Below are 7210 nucleotides of genomic sequence, written 5' to 3'. Positions count from 1 at the left end.
AATTAGTGAAAGAGGAGCAAAACCTTTGACAACAACGCGCGCGGCAAACATCAGCGCTGCGAGAGGAGATAAACAGCACTAGCGATCTGCGGGTAGCGTGCAGGAAATTCCATCCATCTGATGAGCTGCCGGCTTAACGAGCAGCCTTTCACATGTCAGCGGCCAGCAAAAGGTTATTTTCTCCTTTACAGATTTCCTGGAAAGGCAGGAGGAAAGGCAAGGAAGGGCAAGACATTGGGGGCAAGGCAAGGCGTTGGGGGCAAGGCGGACAAGGGTTCAGCGCAGAAACAAGCAGCAAACCTGTTGCTGCCTGGAGACAGACGGGTGCGTGTCTGCCTCTCGACATAAAGCATTACAAACTCCTAGCTTCTCGCAGCCTTGTCGTGGCCTCGCCTTGGGCAAGCTGCGTATGGTTTCTTTTTGAACAAGCTATCTTTTAACACTCGCAACCGGGGCGATTTAACAGAAAGAGAGCGTCTCAATTTTTGCGAGCGACGTCCCCCCTAGACTCTACCCAAACAAAGCTACTAATGTGTGGTCATTTTCTTGGCAGCGCGGCTGCGTGCTGATAACACCGCTGCCTGCTATTCTCCCAGGAGCTGGGCTGCTGGAAGACTGCTCCCTACCTCATCCCCTGATGCTTCTGATGCGGGTGATCCTCCGACTGCACGGCGCCAACCACAACATGCTACCCACCGTGAGAGAGCAGGACACAGGCTGCTCTAGTCAGGAGTTATCGTCTATCATACTGATTGACGAAACCAAGAGTGAGCAGAAAAAATAAACACGAACAGAGGCTGCAGTGTATGGGGCAGTCAGCTGGGAGTTTTAGTATTTGGCCTTGGTGATCCTACTCTCATGGTAGGTTATCTTTTCCTTGTGCTATCATTTATCATAACTTTGAGGGCCAGAGGGAGAAACAAACCTACAATTTTTCTATTGGTTACATTCATTAAACTCTTCTTTTTTTAGCACTACTTCCTTTGCCCCTAATAACAATCCCACCCCCTCGATCTGTATTCCCTAAAGAACAGTGAAATCAAATCTAAGTACACTCCTCCCCTTTTCCTCCTATTACAGCAATAGACCATTGCAAGTAATTAACCTCTGTTATTCCATCAGACCCGGGACTCAGCCGTGCGCTCGCCCGGCAGTGCCTTGCCGCAGCCCGCATTAACTCCCGCCTCGGCTCCCTCCATCCCGGCCCCCTCATGTTATTTGGGCATAGATGCTGGTTTTGCCACTACCGTCTCCTTTTTAAATAACAGCAGTTGACTTTTGCAGGCACAGCCCAAGCCCTGTGTTGGGCTTGACAGCCACCATAAAGCAGTCCCCGAAGTGTCAGTAACAAAGATGATTTGTATAGGGCTTGCAGTCGTCCCCTCTTCTAATAGCTTTCTCATTTCAGCCCAGAAACACCGAGCAGAGAGCAGCTGCTTAAAGCTGATACAAGCATTTCTTCTCTCAGCAGGCCATTCTTGCATAACCATTTATTTTGCAGAGTTTTAAAGTGCCTGAAGGATTTAATTATGTACATAGACAACCCCTATAAACTCTATTCTAGGTTTTTTATTGACTTTTGTGCTGGGCAGCTCTTAGGCATTTCAATTAAGTGTTTTTATAAGAAAAGCAACAATATAGTAAAAGAAATATATTCTTTATAGATAGTTCCAAACAGTTTGTGCCGATCGAATAAACTTTATTTAATTGATGAGGATTTAGAATATCTTGTGCTACAGCTTGGAATACACGTCCATTTGGACTAAAGGGGCCTGCCAGGACCACTTAGGTACCAGGGGAAAACAGCTTGGATCTGATTACTTAATCCTAATAACGTGTTGTGAAACTTTAGGAGACTACCTGTCATTTAACAGCATGGTCAAAATTGAAGGGGTAAATAGCTGAGAGTCAAAGTTTGGCTTTGTCTCTGTAGGGGCTTGAGAGTGGGATAGAAGAAATGTTCCCAAATTTTCCGGAAAGGCCAACGTTGCCTCTATCTGCTTCCTAAACTATTTACAAGGCTTCTGCAAACCTGCCTTCATTATGGTGTAGGATATTTCAGTCCCAGCAGGTGGCCAACAGGAGACCAGGCCTGTTTGCAAAATATGTAATACTCTTTTCATATACTTTAACCAGAAATGTGCACCTCAACAGCCCTCCTAACCCTTCTAATTTCCCTTTCTCCTCTTAATCTGCTCTGCGAGCCATGAGCATGCATTAAAATCTCCCTAAAACATTTCACCCAGAGGCAATGTAATTCCACAACAAGCAACCAACATTTCACAGCTCTGGAGTAATAGATTAATTTGAACCTAATGTTGCCCGTCGTTTACTGCTCCAAATGTTCTGGTGTAGACATAGCCCCGAGGCGCAGCGCCGTGGCATGCGCGGCTCCTGGAACCAAAGCTACAGTTGGCTTCACATCTGTGCATCACATTTGCCATGTGCCTCATTATCCCGCGCCCCACTGTGCCTACCTGTCCCAATCAGCTTCTCAGCCACAGGCTATCCAATTTTTTTTCCCCAACTAAGGATCTTTGTTCTCCTTCTCACTTACTAAATTTTTGCGAGACCTCTGCACCCAAGCAGTAGGGATTCTGCGCATGTGAACCTCCGAGCTCCTCTAGGTTCTTAATTCTCCATTAGGAACAGGAAAATTACAACATTAAGTCTCCGACATGTCACTGCATAAATTGTACCATTTGCAGAATCTAATATAAAGTCAGTGACTAAGCACATAAGCATGTAATAAAGAACCGAGTTGTTTGTTTCGACTTTAACAAGTTCGGTCTGCATCAATTATCTGTAAGTAAAGAAAGAGTAATTTCCAATTCCAGATAAAAACCCTTGTCACAGAAAGAAAAGATTATTACATCCAAAATCAAAACCAACTGTGCCCAAAAGTTTAAAGAGCCAGCCTTTTAAAAGTCATCAATATGAGGACAAAATTACGTGTATTTGTGTGTTCATATGAAAATAAGATCAACTTTTAACTGCAAAGTGTGCCTGTTTTAGCATTTAAAGCTCTGTGTTTAATTCTCTATTTATAGCAACGTGTGCAAAAAAGGCACAGTACCTTTATCTCCAGCCACTACAGAGTAAAGAAGAGAAAGTGAAATGCACTCTCTAAGCAGAAGCAGGGAATTATCTCAAACCAAACATATCAGTCTCTAAACCCCAACAGCTCATCACTGCATTAAAAGGTCACATTGTTTTTGGTTCAGTGTATGAAGTACTTGAGTTTGCTTTAAGTTTATATCCTTTGGACTTTTTCCAGGTAGGAGAAATTAAAAATACTTTTGGTCTTAATAGCACAATGTTCATCCTCTTCAGAAGGTGCAGGGAGAACTGAAGCCTAATGGACATTATGGTCTGTTTCTTTCCAGCAGCATGAAGAGGTCTTGATATAGGCAAAAACCACATTTCTACCTACTTACAGCCCCTTCATGCTGGAAGGGGACCTGACACGACTGAAAGCCCTACATCCAAGTACTATTAAATAGAATAAACACTTGTAGCGTGACTGAATTTCTCTTCCTATGAGCTCCCGAGGTTCTTGCTGCAAAGTTCTCTTAGCATCATTTTTAATAGCAATTTTAGCTGCCCTTCCCTGAGTAGCTGTCAATTCTGCCACTAGTCTTACCTGCTGCAGTTCACAAACTATATTAGTTTTCTACACATAATTCCAACACACACACACTCCCAGCACATTTCATTACATGCTTGAATTAATTTATTCTATATGGAATTTGTTACCTTTACAATAAAAAAAAATAGAGTAACTATTCATTATTGAGAGCAGACAGATGGAACATGTTCAATTTAAGACATCAATAAGAAGGGAGGAGGGGGGGGGGAAATCTTATAATCCGTGTGGCACAACCTATTCCATCTGGTAGTTCCAACTTGTCTGCCAAGACTTTTTTCCCCATATAAACGCGAACACTTCTCTTTAGAGTTAACGGAACATTCTTGGGCATTAAGACTCTGCATCTGATTTATAGATAACAAGCAACAACACACACTTAACATACAGTATTTTGAAAGCATGATCTGTTTCATAAAGTAAAGGTTCTGCTCTTGACCTAGGAGAAAACAAAACAAAAACCAAAAAAAGGGCACAAACTCCAGGAAATTGTGTTTATCTGAAAATATTATCTAGCCAGTCAGAACAGAAGCTGCAGCTTTTGCTTTAATGAACCATGAAAATGATTCAGCAAACCGTTTTGGTCTCTTAAAACCAAATATTAAGCAACATCAATACTAAATTATACAACAAAAAAAAAAAATGCGAGCAATCTCTCAACAGGAAGACCGACCTTTTTAGCACATTTCCACCAACATCTAGAAGATAATGCCAAAACTGTGAGGCTTTAGCATGTGTCAAAATCAATTTTAATTGTTGGTTTAAAGGCTACTCAATTAATTGCCATTTATTTCCAATGAACGTTAAGATAATGGAGCTAAAGTAATAATTTTTTTTTGTAATACAACTACATTCCAGGCGTATTTAATCAATTAGGTGGGGTTTTTTTCTAGTGTCTTATTGACAGAGCACTAAATGCACATTTTCCATACGCTTTATTTCCATTCTTGAAGTGTGTCCCCTAATTCCTGCAGTGCTTTGCATTAAGCTGTCTCATTATACCAAAGACATTATGTCACTTCTCTGTTTATGAGCACACTGGCCCTCAGCCCTAGCAATAACACCCGGCCACAAACACCCACTTCTGGCAACCAGCCTAATGATGAAAAAGATTGTTTCAAACCAAAAACGAAGAGGAATTCAATTATCCACCTAAACCTTACAGGCACAGAGGAACAAGTTAATGTGGTATAATGATGTACCCAAGGGTTCACATTTATCTTTTAAATCTTGGGAAGAGATTACATGGGTTCAGCTCAGCGGCCACGGAAATGACTGGTCACGTTGGAGGACTGCCGGGTCTCACGTGGTTGCACTTGGTATGGAAAAGAAAAACAACGAGCATCTACCTCGCATATCCGATGACTACTTACAACCTACCATCTCTCTAGTACAGAAAGAAAAGCGGGTTTGATCCTAATTTTATGGGATTTGTTTGCAAGCATGTAATATTTGCTTCCTTTGAATCCCACCGACTGCTTTTGTGTTTTAAGGACAAAAGTATCTGCCAAGAGATGCATTCCCCTGTGCATGGACCACGCAGGGACATGGTCTGTGCCAGCTGTAGGATCTCCCATCCTACCACACTCAGAGAGCTAAAACACTCCTGTCTGCAGAAAACTGCACTAGCGGTGATTATTTCAGTGAAGATACTCAGGATTTAGGTAGCTATAAGAGAGTTCAGCCTCACAGGGGTGTCGGTGGGAGAAGCAATCCCACTTGGGTGCTGGGGCACAGAGGCCAGGGATGTGGGTCCACACCCTGCAACATCCCGGCCGCGCTGGCACCCCAGGGAGAGGGGTGGGAGGGATGCACAGGCAGAGCAGAAAAAGGCCAAGGAATAATTGTGAGGGTGTTTGAAAATTAACAATATATTTCTTTTTCCCTTCGGTCATGGCTTTTTTTTCTTTTTCTTCTGACTCTCGGTCAGAGTTTACTTTAAGGCCAAAAGCACCGCGGGATCTTTTTTCCTCGCTAAAATTATTGCATGCAGGAGGACGTCATTCCTCCCGACGTATGCAGCCTGCAGATAATTAAAGCTGAACTGGGGCAGAATTAACCGTTCCGCTAACAAAACGCTATCTGTTATGGGGGGCGCGGGCCCGGGAGCGCGCGGAGGGGCAGGAGGGCCACGGCCCCGCAGCCCGCTCCCCTGGGTCAGGGCATGCTGGGAGGGGAAATAAGCTACAGAGCAGACAATTTTCAGCTTGACTGGTTTTACTTTCTCTACCAGGCCTCACGAAAACAAACTGACAAAACAAAGGACACAAAATTAATGACCCATGCCTTCTGTCAATTGACTCTTAGTAACAGTGGATAGTTCACCTTAATTTTTTTTTTTAATTTTTTTTTTTTTCACTTTGAGCACGTCGCCGTAGGCAGCGGTTAAGGATCATTTAAAAATTCTTCAAAAGGCATCGCTTGGTTTTCATTAATTTGTTAACTGTAGTTTCTGCTGCTGCCTAACAAACAATACAAAAGAGTTTATTCAAATTAAAAATAAAACCAACACAACCCCGCTTACTCACTGCACGTGTTTTTCCGGTAATGTTCATAAATAATGGCATATCTATATTCCCGGGAAAGACACACTATTCAGGGTTCTGCCATCTCCTCAAAACATTTTACACTCTAGATTTCCTCTTGAAACACCATTATTTATAAGGCTGAAGTTTTGCTTGACAGCTCACCAAAAAGAAAAGTTCCAACAAACCTTCTATTATTCAGCAACTACGTTATTTCTGAGCGGCTTTTACTCGCATTTTTGGCAGAGGTGTAGTTTATGCCCTAATAAATACCACTTAAAGAAAGTTAGTATCTAGATCTCTCTTGCACAGCCCCGTGTTTCCCAAACATTGCTGCAGTCACACATTTTCCCTTTTATAACTCCTGGCACCTGGGGAAAAGGTGCCTGACACTCCAGCCAGCAGCATTCATGTCCTTTAGCTCTGCATAGCTAAAGCGCTGCACGACTTTTTAAATATTTACCCCATTATATAAATGTCCATTGAAGGGCACTTACATAAACGATAAGCGCTTACAGCAAACACTTTTAGAGAGCAGGATCTGTGGTATGCAGAGGAGATAAGGCCATTTCCTGCAAATCCTTATTCGCAGAATTAGTCCTTAATCGGGCAAATAGAGTCCCTGATATCAATGGGATTTCTCATGTGAGCAAGGGTGGCAGGATTGGGCTCTTAATGGGGCATTTTAAAAATTCATCTCTCTTCCACTGAAACCTGTGGGACCTGCTATTGACTTTTAGTAGGAGCAAAAGCATCCCGCTGCAAGTGCCCTAAGCAGCAATGTCCGTACCACAGAACCCAATAGCCTCCCCTCTAAATGTTCAGTTACATCTGTATGCAGATTAGCCTCATTACGCACCAAGAGACTCTTTTTGCTTTATAAAATTCTGTGATAATCCATATACAAAATAATTAACAGGCTTGTCACACACTAAAGTATATCCAACATAAAAGAGGTTATTCAAACAAGGAAAATAAAGAGCATAAAGATGCTTCTTGCCATGGAGGGAAACTTCATGAAAGAGAACAACATCTTAAA

Source organism: Eurypyga helias, unplaced genomic scaffold (assembly GCF_000690775.1).
Source record: "Eurypyga helias isolate BGI_N326 unplaced genomic scaffold, ASM69077v1 scaffold5864, whole genome shotgun sequence".
Lineage (NCBI taxonomy): Eukaryota > Metazoa > Chordata > Aves > Eurypygiformes > Eurypygidae > Eurypyga > Eurypyga helias.
Note: the sequence above shows the minus strand (reverse complement) of the source record.